This window comes from Rana temporaria, chromosome 10 (assembly GCF_905171775.1).
Source record: "Rana temporaria chromosome 10, aRanTem1.1, whole genome shotgun sequence".
NCBI lineage: Eukaryota > Metazoa > Chordata > Amphibia > Anura > Ranidae > Rana > Rana temporaria.
In genome coordinates, this window is record NC_053498.1 from 67,404,011 (window position 1) to 67,425,701 (window position 21,691).

General features: G+C 43.9%; 1 protein-coding gene across 1 annotated transcript in view; it reads left to right on the forward strand.

The window, feature by feature from the left end:
* C10H11orf53 (chromosome 10 C11orf53 homolog) overlaps positions 1-21,691 on the forward strand; it is a 159,671-nt gene that overhangs the window by 89,093 nt on the left and 48,887 nt on the right. The window lies entirely within an intron of this gene.

A 21,691-nucleotide genomic window follows, 5' to 3' on the forward strand; every position in this document is an offset into this window, starting at 1 on the left:
TTCATACATTTAACCTTGATGCAAAACAATAATACAAGCGACTGTTATGAGTAACAGAAAACGTTACAAGTACAGTCGTGCAGTTGTTCAATATGTCATTTTTTTTGGTCCACTTTCTATTTTCCTAGATGTCAGCAGTTTTCTACATCCCACAGACTGTGAAAGGAATGTTTACTCCACTTTGGGTGTTTCCACTCAGTGTTTGCCATGCGTTACAGCTTCCACAATTGAAACCATTGGCAGTACTGTACACAGTATTGCTCCACTTCATCATTAACACCTTAAACATTATTTTTTACCTGTTTCATCCTCTTGAACTTTCTTCTATTATTGTTCCTTATACACCTTCTATTATTTTCATTATAAAGTTCCACGCATTATCTTGGGTTGTGTATGTTACACAAGTGCTCCAGATGTGGCTGACTGCAGTGAAGAATCTCTTTCATATCCCAAAGAGAATATTGTGTTTGAACAGTGAATGTTTGTCAACTCATACTATGATCAGCGAGATGCCTCTAATCCCTGTGTTTGCTAAAGAGCCAAGAACTAATAGTATTCTTGTTCTGAGGGTAAGAGTTCTGAATACATCTCTTCATGCTTAACTTGCACCTGTCACTATGTTTTATCTTCTTACTCAAAATGTATAACAAGAAGCTGTGCTTGCTGCTTTTAAATACATGGTTAGCCATGTTTATTGTATAGGCGAGAATGACAAGTTATTGTAGAATACGTATTTTATGTGTATAAAAGAGCAGGCCTAAAAAAAATATGTCAAACCAAAAATGTTTACTAAAAAAAAAAATTCTGTATTTATTGCTTTTGTAGAGTTTCTTATTGGTAAAATGTCAGCTAGACATGCAACAAGGGGTAATCTCTCTATCAGAGCTCCATATAGCCATAAAACCCAATAGGGTTTTAACCCCCTCCCAACTCTATTGAAAATGAAGAACATCGTTTTGATTTCCTATGCACTTTACTTTACTCTATCAATATTCTCATTCTTAAAACTGGTGTTGACAATACAATGTAAAGGTTATCCTACAATCTAGGGACAGCTGAGCTGGGTTCCGAGATTCCTGTTTGATATGATTGTGGGGTGAGAAGACTGTATGTTTTTATGGGTGAAGATCAATTGTGGTGTTATGGGATGGCCATATCTATTTTTTGGAAGGTAGGATTCAGCAAAGAGGTGTTGTAAAATGAAAACCTTTGTCACTATCTTGTGATTGTATCTCTTGAGTGTGATGGTGTGAAATATGTTCTTCATCCTTAGCAAGCATTTTTTTTATATTGACTGTTTGAAGGTCATACTTTTTGGAAAGTCTGGTGCTCTTGTTTATACAGCCATGACCAAATACAGTAAACATGTAACTGATGTTCGTGTCTTCAAGGTTTAGTAGTGCACAGGGTATGATGGGGGGGGGGGGGATTATGTGCAGAAAAAGATTGCATAAGGTATAATCGCAGACAGTATGTGTAGAAAAGAAAAAAAAACATAGGAGTGCCTTCCCAAATCTCTTGCTACATATTTCGAAAAACATATAAGTCTGCAGGTACATTGATATTAGAAAATGGTAAATTCTTAATAAAATAAAATGAGTGGGGTGGCAGGATGAAAGCAGTCAGGTTACAAAAGTGACCTCCTGATTCCTACAATGAATGAGACATGCAGTGATTGTCACCAGCCATATACATCAGCAGTTCCCCAATTTTTTGGCACTAGGGACCGGTTTCACAGCAGGCAATTTTCCCAGGGATCAGGGGGTTAATGGGAGGGGATATTCACTGAGTCTATCCTCGGCTCCCCTTTACATCACAGCCCACCCTTTACTTTACAGTGCCCCTTTACAGTCGATTAAAGAGGAGCCAGGAGAGGACACATCATCTCCCACTGTGCGGCCCGGTCATCCACAGTGCCGGGCCTGGGGCATGGGGACCGCTGATATACATGACACTTAAGGTAAATCAACTCATTCAAACTTCATTCATAGAGGGAAAGTGAGAGATTAAGAAAAATAAACCTTGTTATCAGTGTGGAACTTGGCACAAGGAAGTCTTTCACTTTCAAAAGTTGTTTAGGATATAAACGTGACGTGTCCCGGGACCCTTTTGTGCAGATGATGTCTGTCTCTCCAGTCGTCCATCACGCACTTGAAGTAACCTGTCCAGGCACCCAGCAGTACCCAAAAAATAAGCAGAGGGCTCCAGATGGTGTAAAAACCCTTAAGGTATTTATTGGAGGCACACAGTACCCAACCATCCGGGGCCCCGGGAAAAAGTCCAATTGCATTGAAACCGGTCGGGGCGAGGATACACCGAGTTTCACTGCAAATTTTATATTGATGTTGCGTTTTTTTAATAGTTTTTTTTATTGTACTGTGCATCACCCTAAGGTTGGGTGCTGTGTTCCTCCAATAATTACCTTAAGGGTTTTTACACCATCTGGAGCCCTCTGCTTATTTTTTGACAGAAAAATGGGGATATGTGGGACTTTAACTGCTTGCTGACCAGCTGCCACAGTTATACGGCGGCAGGTCGGCTCTGCTGGGCGAGAGCATGTAGCTATTTGTTACCTCGCCCAGCAGCCAATAGGGGCACGCGCGCCCCCGACTCCCATGCGTGTGCCCGACGGGCGTGATCGCCGCTGGGCACACGCGATCGCTCGTTACAGAGCAAGGACCGGGAGCTGTGTGTGTAAACACACTGCTCCCGGTTCTGTCAGGGAGAGAAATGCTGATCTTCTGTTCATACAATATATGAACAGAAGATCAGTCATTTCCCCTAGTCAGTCCACCCCCTACAGTTAGAACACACCCAGGGAACATACTTAACCCCTTCCCCACCCCCTAGTGTTAACCCCTTCACTGCCAGTGGCATTTTTATAGTAATCCAATGCATTTTTATAGCACTGATCACTATAAAAACAATGGTCCCAAAAATGTGTCAAAAGTGTCCCAAGTGTCCGCCATAAGGTCGCAGTACTGAAAAAAAATCGCTGATCACTGCCATTACTAGTAAAAAAAAAATATTAATAAAAATGCCATAAAAATACCCCTTATTTTGTAAACGCTATCAAACCAATCAATAAACGCTTATTGCAATTTTTTTTTAATGAAAAATATGTAGAAGAATACGTATCGGCCTAAACTGAGGAAAAAAAATGTTTTATATATATTTTTGGGGGATATTTATTATAGCAAAAAGTAAAAAATATTAATTTTTTTCAAAATTGTCGCTCTATTTTTGTTTATAGCGCAAAAACTAAAAACCACAGATGTGATCAAATACCACCAAAAGAAAGCTCTATTTGTGGGGAAAAAAGGACGCCAATTTTGTTTGGGAGCCACGTCGCACGACCGCGCAATTGTCAGTTAAAGCGACGCAGTGCCAAATCGCAAAAAGTGCTCTGGTCTTTGACCAGCAATATGGTCCGGGGGTTAAGTGGTTAAATGAGAAAGCAACGGGGAATTTTGTGCCTCCACCCCTAAATGCTATGCAAAAAAGGAGGGAGGGTGGTACTTCGAATGAGGTGCCAGACAATTCCATACATGATTGTAAAAAATTATATTTAATATTAAACAAAAGATAGTGCATGGATCAACCCGTATAAATGCATAATAGCACATTGCCATATATAATTCAAAATAACAGCATACATATTGTGAATTATAACCAACATGACACAAAAAATAAGTATTGTACATCACCGTCCCCCAAATGGAATAGACACCCACCCTCCTCCCTTCTTTTTTGCATAGCATTTAGGGATGGAGGCGCAAAATCCCCCATTGCGTTCTCATTTAAAGTCCCACATATCCCTATTGTTCTGTTACTGAATAGGGATGGAGGGGTGTGTGGCTCTAGAGCCTTCACTTCCTTGTATCTGACCCATAGTGGTCAAGTTACTACACACCAAATATAACACAGCTGATATTGATGGATACATTGCTGCTGTGATTGTCTCTGCTCCTTTTGGCAGATTTGTTTCCCTTTTTTCTGCAGCCGACAGGTTAGCCTGTGTTTTGTTTTCCCAGGAGTTATGATGCACGCTGGGTGCCCTCCCTCTCCCCTCTTTCCCATACAATATGGGGGGTGGGGGATTTTGCGGGCGTTCTCATCAGCACCACGCCTCCCGCGCCATGCGTGTGACGTCCGATGGGTGTCCCCCCACGCAGGCATGTGCTATTTCAGCTGAGCTGACACATGGTGAGTAGGTCTGGCAGCTGCCGTGCTGTCTCTCCCTCATTGTCATGCCAGTGTGACGCTGGATGGGAACCTGGCCGCTGGGCTCACCCTGCAGTTCCCCTTCAGTGCTAAGCAGTCTCACGCTGCACTCCAGCTTTGGTTTATATCCCATTAGGAAACATGTGGGTAAATACATATTTTTATACTCGGGTGATGGGCTTATTCTATAGTACTACAAAAAGTGTATCACAAAGCGGCCTACAATACACAGCTCAGCGCCAAGAGGATGTAAATCTTCTTTACAGATCCAAAAATAAATAAATAATATTTCCTCTAGCTTCAACAAGTCAAGAGAAAAACAGAGAGCGGCTGTTTAGAATAAACAAAATGTTAGAAAAGTATTCATGACACTAAAGTAAAGACAAACAGCGCTAATGTTGGATATAGCAGGTGGCCAACACCACCATGAGGTAAATAATAGATAAATAGTTTAAAGATAATGTCCAAAAGTAGTCCTTAAAGAGATAGGTAGCGTGCACCTTCCACCACACTCTCACGATCCACCAAGTGTGAACACTCTCCCCTCAGGGGTTTAAACTCACCAGAGAATTTCAAAAGACAAGCCTTTCAATAGAATGATTCATCATATGAAGACTGCTGCGGTATACATCTATTTAGGGAGCCACTTGTATGGAATCAGCCTCAGATATAGCAAATAGACACGGAAAGAGCAAACATAGCGTAATCCTGTTTATTTAGTATTCACCCCTTCCATCAAGTTCCCCCATACACGCCCACCGTAGAAGTCAACGTATGACGAAACTAGTCAAGGGTGTGAGCTACACGACACGCCGGAAATGACGCTTGTGCTTCACTGAAGGGAACCAGGAAGCATCTTACTACCTGGAAACCAGCCGGTGACTCAGGCAGGGAACGCTGATCGGGTCTAGGATCTGGTGACGTTTTTACATTTCCAATGTTCTTGACTTTTTATGCAAATGTACGTATAATGTATGGGGGAACTTGATGGAAGGGGTGAATACTAAATAAACAGGATTACGCTATGTTTGCTCTTTCCGTGTCTATTTGCTATATCTGAGGCTGATTCCATACAAGTGGCTCCCTAAATAGATGTATACCGCAGCAGTCTTCATATGATGAATCATTCTATTGAAAGGCTTGTCTTTTGAAATTCTCTGGTGAGTTTAAACCCCTGAGGGGAGAGTGTTCACACGTGGTGGATCATGAGAGTGTGGTGAAAGGTGCACGCTACCTATCTCTTTAAGGACTACTTTTGGACATTATCTTTAAACACCTGGGAGTGGCTATTCATCTATTATTTACCTCATGGTGGTGTTGGCCACCTGCTATATCCAACATTAGCGCTGTTTGTATTTTAACACTGGAATGGACATTGTCTTAACTTTAGTGTCATGAATACTTTTCTAACATTATTCTATAGTACATTGCTTTCTATTTATACCATTATGGTAACAAACCACTTACTTTATTGTATACAATATAGAAACCCCCATCTACTGTTATATCAAGATTTTCCCATATGAACATATCGTTTTTGGGGGACTGCGTGTGTGCTCCTGGTTCTCGCTTGGGTCCTTTCCTCAGCTCCCGTGCTGGACATATTTATCTGGCCGACCTCCGGCAGGTGGTATCGCATGGTCTCATTATCAGTTCTTATGTGAGTATTCTCAGTTTTGGCCATGTATCTGTTTATCATTATCCTAATACCCCCCCCTCCCCAGTTGGTAGATACATCATACTATATTGGCTCCTAAAGAGTGGATAGTAGTCCATGAAACTTTGTCGAGCTTATTTTGATGCATCCCCATCATATTTATGATTCTAGATGGTTTTATTGCTTTATCAATCATTATATAATGTCAATGTCTATTCCATTTGGGGGACTGTGATGTACAATATTTATTTTCTGTATCATGTTGGTTATAATTCACAATATGTATGCTGTTATTTTGTATTTTATATGCCAATGTGCTATTATGCATTTATATGGGTTGATCCATGCCCTATTTTTGGTTTAATATTAAATATAATATTTTACAATCATATATGGAATTGTCTGGCTCTACCCCACGCACCTCATTCAAAGTCCCACCCTCCCCCCTTTTTTTTGCACTGTTTATTTTTTGGGTACTGCTGGGTGCCTGGACGGGTTACTTCAAGTGCGTGATGGACGGCTGGAGAGACGGGGCCAGATTCAGAAAGCCGCGTGCAAAGTTGCGGCGGCGTAACTTTTCTTATTTACGTTAAGCCGCCGCAACTTAACACGCAAGTGCTGTATTCACAAAGCACTTGCGTGTTAAGTTGCGGCGGCGTAGCGTAAATTGGGCGGCCTAATTCAAAATAGGCGGGTAGGGGGCATCTCCTATTTAAATTAGGCGCGTCCAAACAATGTAAACATTTTCAAATTTCCTGCGGTCACGACGTCCATACTTAACATAGGATGCGCCTGCTTTGGGCAGCTTTATCTTTACGCCGGGAAAACCCTTAAGTAAACAGCGTAAAGTGACTGCGTCGGGCCCGCGTACGTTCGTGAATTGGCGTATCTCGCTCATTTACATATTCTCGGCGTAAATCAGCGAGAACGCCCCCAGCGGCCATTTTAAAATTGCAGTTAAGATCCGACGGTGTAATACAATTACGCCTGTCAGATCTTTGCTGCAAACCGGCTTATCTTGTTTTCTGCATACAGAAAAACAGATAAGCCGGCGCAAAGTGTGAGTTATGCCGGCGTATCACTGATACGCCGGCATAACTCTTTCTGAATCTGGCCCACGGACATCATCTGCACAAAAGGGTCCCGGGAAACGCCACAGTTGCCAATTCCCATTGCACTGCTGACCTTCCATAATTGAGGGTCCACCTGTTGCGGTAAGGGCACATCCATATTTCAATGTTGGTGATGTCACAAGGTGAGGGATTTCTTTGGATTATCTACATACAGCACTTGAACCAAATAATGTTTTGCATTTCATTTTCTCACTTGGACTGTTCAATGCAGAATTTTTTGTTATTTTGAGAGTTTTTAGTGCAAATTTTTTTGGTTTATAATAGCTTAAACACAGTTTTAAATAATGAACATAGTGAGAAAATAGAAGTAAACAGTATTGAATATTTATCTGTCCCTGGGGGTTGTTTAGGATTATCTTGAAAAAAGATGATAGACATAAATAGGGAAGAAGTTTTTTCTATAAATACAACAGTCTAAATATAATGTACACAATACTTATATTATCTATAATAACATGTAAATAAAAATGCAAACCATATTAAAGTCATATATTAAAGTCATATATGCAAACAATATACTGGAGTAGGGTAGCGTCTATGCTACATACTGTAGGCACCAAAGATTCCAACACATAACGTTGGCTGTAGAATTATAAGAAAATAATTATGCAGTGTGAAACTTTGCCTCTGTGCAGGAGCTTCCTTTATTAATGACCTGTGTTGCCTTTTGAGTTTTTTTTGTGTAATCTCCATTAGCCACTGTAAATAGATATTTGTATAAATATATTTTTAAACAAATTACAAAGTTGAAAGTATTAGATCTTAGTTTGATATAGGTTTACTGTAAATACATATGGGAACAATGGTTCAGGTTTTTAGTGTGATTGCTTGAGTTATGAGATAACTTTGAAGTCAAGGCATGTTTCGATGTACTGGACGTGTCTCAGCGAATGTTCTATTATTTACCAGTCCTAATACTGTATGCAGGAAGTGACAACAATTAAATTCATTACCTTATTGCAGACTTTACGGGGCCAAAGTAATTATTTAGAGCAGGTCATTTGAATCTCTTTGGTTATCACTATTCCCACTTTAATGGATCCTGTCTTTAGGTATGCAGCGGGAATGACCATCTGTCCGAGAATGCATCATTTGCCCAAGCTATGACCCTGCATACCTAATGTTCCCTCCAAAAAAGATTATAACCTTGCATACTTAAAGTGATTGTAATGAAATCATCTCGTGAAACAAACCCTTCAGTTTAAAATAGAAATGAAAGGGAAAACATTTGTGTATAGATATAGAAACAAATTATACAGTGCCTTGAAAACGTAAATGTATTTTATTGGGATTTTACATGATAGACCAGTTGCACATAATTGTTAAGTGTATGGAAAATACAAAAAAAAATCTGAAAAGTGTGGCGTGCATTTGTATTCAGCCCCCCCCCCCCTTGCGTCAATACTTTGCCACCACCATGTTTCACGTGGGAATGGTGTGTTCAGGGTGATGTGCAGTGTTAGTTTTTTTTTTAGTTCTTAATAATGCTCTCCTTGCCCAGCCTGTCAATTTTGGTGGACAGCCATATCTTTAGTTGTGCCATACTCTTTCCATTTTCAGGCGATGGATTAAACAATGCTACATGAGATGTTCAAAGCTTGGGATATATCTTTGTAACCTAACCCTGCTTTAAACTTCTCCACAACTTTATCATTGACCTGTCTGGTGACCTTCATGATGCTGTTTGTTCACTAGGGTTCTCTAACAGACCTCTGAGGCCTCGTACACACGACCGAACATGTCTGCTAAAAACTGGTCCACGGACCAGTTTCCGCGGACATGTTCGGTCGTGTGTAGGGCCGACCGGACCGGATTCCCGGCCTAGCAGACAGGTTTCCAGCGGACCAATGTTTCCTAGCATGCTAAGAAACATGTCCGCTGGAACCATGTCCGTCGGACATGTCTGATGGTCAGTACGACTCATCGGACATGTCCGCTCGGCCGAAATCCTGCGCATGCGTCGAACTGATTCGACGCATCCGTGGAAGCATTGAACTTCCGCGTCAGAGAACGTCGGTGTCATCTACGTCACCGCGTTTTCTGTCCGCGGGGATTTCGGTTTGATGGTGTGTACAGCAATCAGACCGAAATCTCCGAGTGGACATGTCCGATGAAAACGGTCCGCGGACCATTTTCATCGGACATGTCCCCTTGTCTGTACGAGGCCTGAGGGTTTCACAGAACAGCTTGTATTTATACTGAGATTACACACAGGTTGGGTCTATTTACTAATTAGGTGACTTCTGAGGCAATTGGTTTCACTGGATTTTAGTTAGGGGTTAACGGAGTGGGATGAATACAAATGCACGGCACACTTTTCAGATATTTATTTGTAAAAAACTGTGACAAAATGTGAAAAATCTCAAGGGGTATAAATAGTTTTTTAAGGCACTATAAATACCCTTTTTCCCTTTTTTATAAATGATCACATTTCCTCTGTTTTCAGCTGCATAAGAGCTAATGGGGAGGAGAAGCAGCAGCATCATACTGAGCTTACCAGTGAGTGGCTGTGTAACGGGGGTGTGTCAAGACAAGTCTAATCATTGGAGGAGAGTACACTGAGTTCTCAGCATAGCTAGAGAACTGACCATGGTGTGCTCTCTTGCTTAGTGTGGTTAGTTTTTAAGAGGAAAGCAGAGGGACTGGCAGGAACCAGGGACTTCACATAAATAGAGCAATACAAAGATAACAAGCTACTTCCTCATATAATAAACCAAAAAGACAGCTGCACCTGGAGAGAGTAAAGCTCCCAACTAAAGCAACCAAGTGGTTAATCAGACAGTAATGAGACTTGTTAGAGTAAAAAACGTATGCTTATTTAGAAAATTGTTACGATAAAAAAGAGTATGTATCTCTTGTTGGGGGCACAGTGTATCATAGGCCCCGCACCATACCAATGAAAACAAACACAAAAAACAAGTAACAAGGTCACAGATATCCATGTCCGGACTGGTGGGACTGAGTGGGATGCTATGCCACGAAGGGAGGTTGATGAAGACATCACTCCACTCCAAATACCAGCACTTGCACCTATAATTAACTCAAAACCTTGGAGCAGATCACGTAGTGGAGTTCTCCTGATACCACACAGGCACTGGACGGCATAGTGCGTGTTTATTTCAGCCGGCACGGAAGCCTTGAGTTTGACAAGCCTTGAGTTTTGCTGCATAAAACTTGTGAAGGAAGTAGAGAGTATAGAGAGAAGGGGAAGGTTTAGGTATGTGGTACAGAATGCACAAAAAGTATTCAAAGTTCCAGTATTCACCACTCACTCCTGAGTGGGTATTGCTCACCCAGATAGACCCCTCTCACATGGCCTAGCAGCTGGAATGATGCACGGACAGTTTCGAAAACAGTCTCTGCCACAGACCGTCTGAGAACACAGAATGGATAGTCAGGAATCCTCTGCCACAGGATTTAAAGTCCCAAACTTCCTGCCTTACAGCCAAAGAGCCTTTAAGCTAATCCGGCGGACTGTAAGACAATTTGCATAGCGGGTCCCTTTTTCTTAATGAGGTTACCAGGCCTATGCCGAGACATCAGCTTGCCTTGCTTGTCTCGTCCAGGGCAGGTCCTCCCCTGGTTTCCTTCGTTAAGAAACTTCCTCCACTTGGATGGACAGCTTGGGATCCTCTGTAGAACCATAGGCCCCAGCCAGCATAGCTGGGCCTACTTGATAGGAACACAGCCTCAGACCAACGTGGTTACGAGACTGGAATCACACACACCATCTCGCACCAGGAGGGCCACGAGGCGAAGGACCCCGAAAATTGGCGTCTGGCCCTTAAGTACCCCCTCCCAGCATGCACAGCGAGGCACCACTCCCACTGGGCTGCTGCCGGGAAGGGTCACTCAACACACTATGGTTTGTCCGAGTTCCAGCATGAGCCTGAAGTGGTAACGTCACCTACAGGCAACAAGGGAAAACTTCTACCGAGCACAACCACAGCCAGAACAGGGGCAAATTTACACAGAATTAACAGAGTCTGAGCCCAACTATTGGCTCAGATACCCCTAAATTTACAATAGTGCCCGACTCATTGGGAGACCAGCGCTACATAAGCAACTGCAGTCCCCATAGATTGCCTTCCATTCACTGTACAAAGTGACGACAAGTATACCGCGATTTTGAGTGAATGTCTAACATAACTTGTAATGTACTTTCCGGTCTCTGAATCATGGCTTGGAATGGCAAATCATAGTGGTTTTCCTATGTTCTAGACTTCTCTCTATAAAAGTCAGGTTCCCCAGCAGTCTTTTGTCATTGTGTGTTGGAGAGACCTGGAATAGAGATGGAAAGATTACAGATTGCTTGAAGAGGGAGATAGTTGATGCTACACAATACAATGCTACTGCTGAACACTGCTATATTTACAGGTAGTCCTATACACAGTCCATTGGAGCATTGGAGAGACCTGCAGTAGATAGGGAGAGATCAGAGTGCTTGAGGGGTTAGATAGTTGCTGTTATACAAAGCAGTACTGCTGCAAAATAGAGATATGTTTACTCGTTGATGTCCACAGTCAGGGTGGGTTGGACAGACCTGGCATATAGGCAGGGAGAGATCAAAGACTGTTTTCAGGAAGAGACAGTGCTGGTCCTTAATGCTGCTATATGTACAGTCAGTCATATACACAGTCCATACCTACCAACTTTTTGAGATGAGAAAGAGAGACACCTATTAGTAAAAGTATGCATGTATAAGACCATGGGTATGCACAGACTGTGCACCCTAAAACTCAAACACGCATGCCTTTCTCTTCAGACTCAGCTGCATGGGACAGTGAATAAAAAGGAAGTGCTCTGTGCTCAGCAGGTTCCTGTTCATTCACAAACTGAAGCATATTAAACACAGTTTACTATGCCTCAGTGATGAATGAACACAGTGAGTGTGTTCACTGTGTTCATTTAGAAAAGGAAGATGCTGTTTAAATAACAAATTTACTAGCCCCTTCTCCCACTCTCCATCCTGAAACATCCCCTGAAGCAGCTGGGGGAGAGGAGAGGAGGGAAGCCAGCAGCACTGTTGGGTGGGGGGGACAACAAGGGGGAAGCCTGGGCAGCAGGGGAAATCTGCATTTTTTTCCCAAGGCTCCTAAACTCAACTCCATAAAAGCCTATGTGTCCATGTACACATACTGTAGGCTTTTACAATCGTTTAGACCCCTTTCACACTTGTACGACTTGTTCTGTGACTTGGGACTGAAAAGTTTCATGACAAGTCATCCCCCACTATTTCCAATGAGTAGTATTCATACCTGTGTGACTTTAAGTCGCAGCTACTTTAACCACTTCAGCCCCGGAAGGATTTACCCCTTTAATGACTAGGCATTTTTTTGCGATTTGGCACTGTGTTACTTTAACTGATAATTGCATGGATTTATTCATCAGTCTAGGCCAATATGTATTCTTCTCCATATTTTTGGTAAAATATATTGCAATAGGCCTATATTGATTGGTTTGCGCAAAAGTTATAGCATCTACAAAATAGGGGATAGATTTATGTCATTTTTATTATTATTATTGTTTTTACTAGTAATAGCGGTGATCAACGATTTTTGGCGGCACTGCGACATTGTGGTGGACAGATCAGACACTTTTTTTGGACCAGTGACATTATTACAGAGCTAAACATATGCTCTAATCACTGTATAAATGACACTGTCAGGGAAGGGGTAAACACTAGGGGGGTGATCAAGGGGTTAAATGTGTCCTAGGAAGGGGCTTTCTAACTGTGGGGGGAGTGGACCGACTGGGAGTACAGAGCGATTGCTGTTCCTGATCACTTGGAACAGATTATCTCTCTTTACTACCCTGTTAGAACAGGTATCTGCTTTGTTTGTGCCTGTCTGAAGAGTGATTACGGGTGGCCGGACCCACGCATCAGCTTCCGGCCGTGCAGTGGGCGTGCTTGCAGTGTCTTGTGGTCCTTAAGTGGTTAAAGTAGTCCCTACACTACTTTGGTCCGACTTTGATGTGAATTGAGGTCCATAGACCTCAAGATTGCACAGGCATTGCTTCAAATCGTGTCAAAGTCGCGTACAAAATCACAGAAAAAAATGCACGACTTTCTGATTGCACAAGTGTGAAGAGGGCCTTAGGACCTGCTGCAGTTAGGGGAGGTTCAACCTCTCTTAACCTTCCTCTCCAAAATGAGGAAGAATCGCTTTCAGGATAGGAATGTTTTGACTGCTGGCCACAAAACGTGCATGATTGTGGTTAAAATCACAGCGATTTTGCCACGTTTTGCATTTTACCAAGGTCAAAGTAGTTCAAGTGTACATGAAAAATGTTTGCTTTTTGCAGGGTGAATATTATTATTGATATTCCCTAACAATTTATTAGTGTTATCCTAGGTGTCCATGCAAACTATTTTAGTCTAGAAGTTTTTCTGAAACTTTTTGCCAGCAGAAAAAAAAGCTGAAAGCTCCTAACTGCTGCTAAAAGCTGGCACAAAAACGCTTTTATGAGTGTTTTTCATCCAGCATCTTTCTTGAGAATTATAATGTGCATGGAGCCTTATAGAGAAAATAGTATAAGGCCTCGTACACACGACCAATAATCTCGTCGTAAATGAAACATTGTTTTCCTCGACAAAGTTCTTGTCAGGCTTGTCGAGAATCTTATCAAGCTGTCTTTGCGTACACACTGTCAAGACAAAATCTCGTGGTTCTCAAACGTGGTGACGTACAACACATACGACGGCACTATAAAGGGGAAGTTCGATTCCACTGGCACAACCCTTGGGGTTGCTTTTGCTAATCTCATGTTACTGCGTGTTAAGAAAAAGTTTGGTAAGAGACGATTCACGCTTTTCAGTCTGTTACAGCGTGACGAATGTGCTATCTCCATTACGAACGCTACTTTTAACGAAGGTGCGCTCCCGTCTCATACTTTATTCTGAGCTTGCGCGGGTTTCTAAGCATACACACGAACGTGTTTCTCGACGTAAACCAGCCCGACGAGAAACACGACGTGGAAATTGAGACTCCCGATGAGAAAAAAGAGAACTTGTTCGCTTTTTTTCTCGTCGAGATCCACAACAGTTTTCTCGACGAAAAACATACACACGACCGTTTTTCTTGGCTAAAATGTTCTGCCAGAATTTTTCTTGATGGATTTTGCCGAGGAAAGCGGTCGTGTGTACGAGGCCTAACACTAGGAACATTTAATCAGCAGAGGAAATAATATTAGGGAAACCTCAGCACTGTGGGCCAGATTCACAGAAGAGATACGACGGCGTATCTCCTGATACACTGTTGTATCTCTTGACGTATCTATGCGGCTGATTCATAGAATCAGTTCCGCATAGATAGCCCTAAGATCCGACAGGTGTAATTGACTTACACCGTCGGATCTTAGGATGCAATACTTTGGCCGCCGCTGGGTGGAGTTCGCGTCGTTTTCCAGCGTCGGGTATGCAAATGAGGTTTTACGGCGATCCACAAAGGTTTTCACGTTCGTTACGTCGTTGCAAATCTTGTTTTCCCGTCGCAAAGTTAGTCATGTTTTTTCATGCCTTAACTTTACACAGCCCATGTTAAAGTATGGCCGTCGTTCCCGCGTCGAATTTGATTTTTTTTTTCCGGCGTAAGTACGTTACGCACGTCGTGATTCACAAACACGTCGGGCCGCCGTAATTTTGCGCAAAGCACATCGGGAAAATTGCGAACGGAGCATTCGCAGAACGCCCGGCGCGGGAGCGCGCCTAATTTAAATGGTACACGCCCATTTTAATTGGGCGGGCTTGCGCCGGACGGCTTTACATTACACCGCCGCAAGTTTACAGGTAAGTGCTTTGAGGATCAGGCACTTACGCTGAAAACTTGCGGCGGTGTAACGTAAAGACAATACGTTACGCCGCCGGAGTTTTTTGTGAATCTGGCCCTGTGTTACAGTCTATAGAGATTTTTGTGTAAATGGCCAAAAAAATCGGTTTTCAGATGGGCAAACCTTTAGCTGCAGCAGGAGTTGTTTGGCAGCAATAATAATAGCAATCAAAAATTGGGAAAAATTACACTCTAGTAGGGAGACCTACAGTATGTTGTCCGGTACCACATCCTGTATGTAGGTATATGTATACCAAAAAATACTATCTACTAGAAAACTACCAGGACGGTACCATCAAACAAAAGAACGTATATAAAATGTCAATTTGTATTTGTATACAATATTAAACATATCATGTTAAAATCACGAATTAAATAAATATAATAATCTATTGCAACAACCATTATCATCTCCTACAATAGTTGTATAATTTTACCCCAAACAGCCATAATAGAAGTGGGGTGATGAGTTGCTTGTTAGTTCTTCAACATGTTTCACGAGTCTTAGGCCTGCTTTATCAGGAAGACAAGCAATATCAATAAATCTCTGAAAATATAGTAAGGTTTGTATCTAAAACATGTACCAAAAACAAAATGGGAAAGCAACATAAAGGGCAAATGTTGTCATTAATAAGTATCAATAAATTGTTTGATAAAAACAGAAAAGCATTATGGTCTACAATCACAACATCATAGGAGGAATGGAGCCAAGAAAGTTGAAATATAAGGTAAATATATAAAGGTAAATATATAAAGGTGAATTGGTCTTAGATTTGGGAAACCATTGCTGCACAGTATATTGCAAGGTAAAAAACGTTTTGATAAATGGTATGCATTTATATAATAACATGGCTGCAATGAGAGACTATTTACCACCAACAAAATAATATACAGTATATATTATCACATGATATATCAAAGGCCCCCCCCCCCTTCTATTTCAACTGCACCCCTAAGGCCTTGTACACACGGTCGTTCCAAACCAATGAGAATGGTCAGACGGACCGCTTTCATCGGTTCACCGCTGAAGTGGCCTGACGGCCTGATGTGCGTACACACCATCAGTTCAAAAAACGATCGGGTCAGAACCCGGTGACGTAAAACACACGACGTCCTGAAAAAAACGAAGTTCAATGCTTCCAAGCATGCATCGACTTGATTCTGAGCATGCGCGGGTTTTGAACCAATGCTTTTGTGTACTAACCATCGGTTTGGACCGATTGGGCAGCGGTCCATCGGTTCGGTTTTGAAGCATGTTTTAAAATTTTGGACCGAAGGAAAACAGACCGATGGGCTATACACACGTCGGTTTGGACCGATGAAACTGAACCTCGGTCCATTCTCATCGGTTTGGTCCAACCATGTGTACGGGGCCTAAGACGGTGCAGTTGGTGCGTGATGGAAAGAGCTGGAGCATATAAGAAAAACACTGTCGTGTTTGCTTGATTAAAACCTGCCCAGTGTCTCGATCTAAAACTGCAGCCTACTAAAACTGTTTACATACTTGTCCATGGAGTCTGTGCAATATATCTGGCTATTGTCTCTGAAATATTACACTCACATTTTTACAGATTAAACCTGCTTCATCCCTTCCCCTAAAATTGCTGCCTAATAAATCTGCTTTCATAGGGCTAAATTCAGGTAGAATTAGGCGGGCGTAGTGTATCTCGGATACACTACGCCGCCATAAGTTTGAGCAGCAAGTCCTGTATTCACATAGAACTTGCGCCGAAACTTACGTTGGCGCAGTGTAACTGGGCCGGTGTAAGCCCGCCTAATTCAAAATAGGCTGGTTGGGGGGCGTGTTCTAGTAAAATACTAGTGACCCCACGTATTTGATGTTTTTAATGAACGGCGCATGCGCCGTCCGTGGACCTATCCCAGTGTGCATGCTCCAAATGACGTCAGCAAATCGTCATGCTTTCGATGTGAACATAAATTACGGCCAGCCCCCTTCACGGACGAGTTACGCAAACAACGTAAAATTTAAAAATTTTGACGCGGGAACGACGGCCATACTTAACATTGGCTGCGCCATGTATTTGGTGGAATAACTTTACGCCTGAAAATCCCTTACGTAAACGGCGTATCTTTACTGCAACAGCCGGGCATACGTTCGTGAATCGGCGTATCTAGCTGATTTACAAATTCTAGGCGTAAATCAGCATACACGCCCCTAGCGGCCAGCGTAAATATGCAGTTAAGATACGACGGCGTAGGAGACTTACGCCGGTCATATCTTAGCAACATTTAAGCGTATCTCAGTTTGAGCATACGCTTAAAGTTGCGGCGGCGGGGATTCGGACTTACGACGGTGTATCTACTGATACGCCCGTCGTAAGTCTATGTGAATCTACCCCATAATGTGTATTGACTGAACAATGGGCCAGATCCACAAAAGAGATACGACGGAGTAACTGCTGTTACTCCATCGTATCCCTTGTCCTAACTTTGGAACTGATCCACAGAAGCAGTTTTCCAAAGTTAGGCAGAAGATCCGGCATGTGTAATTGAATTACACTGCCGAATCTTAGGATGCAGTACCGCATCCGCCGCTGGGGGCATTTCGAGTCGAAATGCCGCTTCTAGTATGCAAATTAGCACTTAAGGCGATCCACAAAGCTTTTCAGCTTCGTTTTTTCGCCGTAAGTTTTAGTTTGCAAGTGTAAAACTAGGGCTGGTGTTACAAAGTGTAAACTAGTAACACCATGTAAAAGCCCATTCCAGCGACGGCATTTGGTATGCATTCCCGAGGGAGAACTCCACGGCAATTTGTAAAAACAAAACCGGCATGGGTTCCCCCCCAGGAGCATACCAGGCCCTTAGGTCTGGTATGGGTTGTAAGGAGACCCCCCTACGCCGAAAAATCGACGTAGGGGGTCCCCCTACAATCCATACCAGACCCGTATCCAAAGCACGCTACCCGGCCGGTCAGGAAAGGAGTGGGGACGAGCGAGCGCCCCCCCCCCTCCTGAGCCGTGCCAGGCCGCATGCCCTCAACATGGGGGGGTTGGGTGCTCTGGGGCAGGGGGGCGCACTGCGGGCCCCCCCACCCCAGAGCACCCTGTCCCCATGTTGATGAGGACAGGACCTCTTCCCGACAACCCTTGCCGTTGGTTGTCGGGGTCTGCGGGCGGGGGCTTATCGGAATCTGGGAGTCCCCTCAAATAAGGGGGCCCCCAGATACCGGCCCCCCACCCTAAGTGAATGGATATGGGGTACATCGTACCCCTATCCATTCACCTGTAGGCAAAAAGTAAAAGTTATTAAACCCACAACACAAGGGTTTTTAAAATAATTTATTATTCTGCTCCGGAGGCCCCCCCTGTCTTCTTTATTAGCTCTAATACCAGGGGGACTTTTTCTTCCGCTCTCCGGGGGTCTTCTCCGCTCACCCACGTGGTGGGTGCCTACCCACGTGCACCCACCACGTGGGTACCTACCGGAGCATGATGGGACGGTGATGCCTATATTAATGGGATGCAAGGCGCGCTTCATCATTACAGTGACAAGAGGCGACGAGTCAACATCGGAAGAGGGGAGAAGAACAGAAGAGAAGAACCTGACGTCACAGAAGACCGCGATGGCTGCCTGTTACTAATTGAGCTAACACACGAAGATAGCAGGCAGCCAGCGCTGAAGAAGAAGGCACCGGACATCTGCAGAAGAACCGGGGTTCGCCGAGTCAACAGCAGAGAGCGGCGAAGAGAGAAGAAGACCCCCGGAGAGCGGAGAAGCCCCCCCTGGAGAGCGGAAGAAGAAGCCCCCCCCGGAGAGCGGAGAAGACCCCCCGGAGAGCGGAAGAAGAAGCCCCCCCTGGTATTAGAGCTAATAAAGAAGACAGGGGGGCCTCTGGAGCAGAATAATAAATTATTTTAAAAACCCTTGTGTTGTGTGTTTAATAACTTTTACTTTTTGCCTACAGGTGAATGGATACCCCATATCCATTCACTTAGGGTGGGGGGCCGGTATCTGGGGGCCCCCTTATTTGAGGGGACTCCCAGATTCCGATAAGCCCCCGCCCGCAGACCCCGACAACCAACGGCAAGGGTTGTCGGGAAGAGGTCCTGTCCTCATCAACATGGGGACAGGGTGCTCTGGGGTGGGGGGGCCCGCAGTGCGCCCCCCTGCCCCAGAGCACCCAACCCCCCCATGTTGAGGGCATGCGGCCTGGCACGGCTCAGGAGGGGGGGGGGCGCTCGCTTGTCCCCACTCCTTTCCTGACCGGCTGGGTAGCGTGCTTTGGATACGGGTCTGGTATGGATTGTAGGGGGACCCCCTACGTCGATTTTTCGGCGTAGGGGGGTCTCCTTACAACCCATACCAGACCTAAGGGCCTGGTATGCTCCTGGAGGGTGAACCCATGCCGGTTTTTTCTTTGAAAATTGGCATGGAGTTCTCCCTCAGGAATGCATGCCGAGCGACGCTGTCAATTTTTTTTTTTTTTCCGACGCAACTTTTTTAAGCCGGCGCGATCCACAAAACTCGGCGTAACGTAACTTCGCGCATGCGCAGTACGGCCGGCGCGGGAGCGCGCCTCATTTAAATGGGACTCGCCCCATTTGAATAGGAACGCCTTGCGCCGGCGGAATTTTAGTTACACGGCCTGAAATTTCTAGGTAAGTGCTTTATGGATCGGGCACTTAGGTAGAAATTTTAAGGCAGTGTAACTTAAATGGGATTTTTTAAGTTACGCCAGGTTTTTGTGGATCTGGCCCAATATTTCTTACTATTTTGGATTAATACACAGTGGCCCAGATTCTCGTAGATCGGCGTATCTTTGTGCGGGCGTAACGTATCCTATTTACGTTACGCCTCCGCAACTTAGACGGGCAAGTGCTGTATTCTCAAAGCACTTGCTCCATAAGTTGCGGCGGCGTAGCGTAAATAGGCCGGCGTAAGCCTGCCTAATTCAAATTTGGAAGATGTGGGCGTGTGTTATGTAAATGTTATGTGACCCCACGTAAATGACGCATTTTACGAACTGAGCATGCGCTGTCCGTGGACATATCCCAGTGTGCATTGCTCCAAAGTACGCCGCAAGGACGTATTGGTTTTGACGTGAACGTAAATGACGTCCAGCCCCATTCACGGACGACTTACGCAAAACGACGTAACATTTTCAAAATTCAAGAACAACGTCCATACTTAACATTGGTATGCCTCATATAGCAGGGGTAACTTTACGCCGGGAAAAGCCTAACGTAAAGGGCGTATCTGTACTGCATCGGCCGGACGGACGTTCGTGAATTTGCGTATCTAGCTGATTTACATATTTCTAGGCGTAAATCAGCGTACACGCCCCTAGCGGCCAGCGTAAATTTGCAGTTCAGATCCGACGGCGTAAGAGACTTACGCCGGTCGGATCTAATACAAATCTATGTGTAACTGATTCTAAGAATCAGGCGCATAGATACGACCGCTCAGACTCAGAGATACGACGGCGTATCTGGAGATACGCCGTCGTATCTCCTTTGAGAATCTGGGCCAGTGTTTTTGTTTTTTTACTAAAACCTGCTTTATTTATCCCATTAAAATTGCGGCCTAATAAAGCTGCTTACACACTGAGGCCCAGATTCTCATACATTAGCGCTGCTCCTGGGCAGCGTAATGTATGAGCTCTACGTTACACCGCCGCAGGTCTACAGGTTTAAATCCTGATTCTCAGAACACTTACCTGTAAACTTGCGGCGGTGTATCGTTAGATTGCTCGGCGCAAGCCCGCCCAATTCAAATGGGGCGGGCACCATTTAAATTAGGTGCGCTCCCGCGCCGAGCGTACTGCGCATGTTCCGTCGGGTAAATTACCCGACGTGCATTGCGCTAAATGACGTCGCCCCGACGTCATTTGCCTGGATGTATACGTAAATGGCGTCCAGCGCCATTCACGGACATCTTACGCAAACGACGTAATTTTGATTCAATTCGACGCGGGAACGACGGCCATAGTTAACATTGGTTGCCCCTGCTAATAGCAGGGGCAACCTTACGTGTCGGGTACGCTACGCAAACTACGTTAATTCGCTGCGTCGACCTCGCGTATGTTCGGGAATCGCCGTGCTTACCTCATTTGCATAGACGACGGGGAAAAGCGACGTTGCGACACCTAGCGGCGGGAAAAAAAATACTTTTAAGATCTGACAGCGTAACAGCCTTACGCTTGTCAGATCTAATGGGTACCTATGCGCAACTGATTCTAAGAATCAGTCACATAGATACCCGGGGCCAGATGAGGAGTTACGACGGCGCTAATGGTGTTGCGCCGTCGTAACGCCTTCGAGAATCTGGGCCTGGGTATCAACTGTACAATAGTTCTGACTATTTTCTGTTAACTATTTTATCTTTCAATTTGTTGATTATATTTTAATTTTTTTTTATGGCAATAATAACATCTACTGATTTGCTTTACAGCTCTGTTGTATTTGTTATTTACTGTTCTCTTTCATTGTTTTGCATCATGCTAATACCCTGCCTCCACACTGTTAAAAGAGCCCAGGGATGCATTTAAGGCTAAATATACACGCAATGTTAAATCAATAGCAAACGAGCACCTAGTTAAATCTGTGCAGAAATAAACATGTGAATATCATACCATACATAAATTAAACATTCATCATTAATAAAGTATAGTTCATAAAAACATCTATAAGTCCATGATTAAAAACTCAAAATGCAAGTGAAGATCTTCTTGCCACCAATGTGCTGATAAAGTGGAAAACAAAAACACCTAGACCCGGATTCAAAGACTTACGCCAACGTATCTAATTATACACCAGCGTAAGTCCACGGATGCGCCGTCGTATCTATGCGCATAATTTACAGTACAAGATACACCTGAATTTTGACTT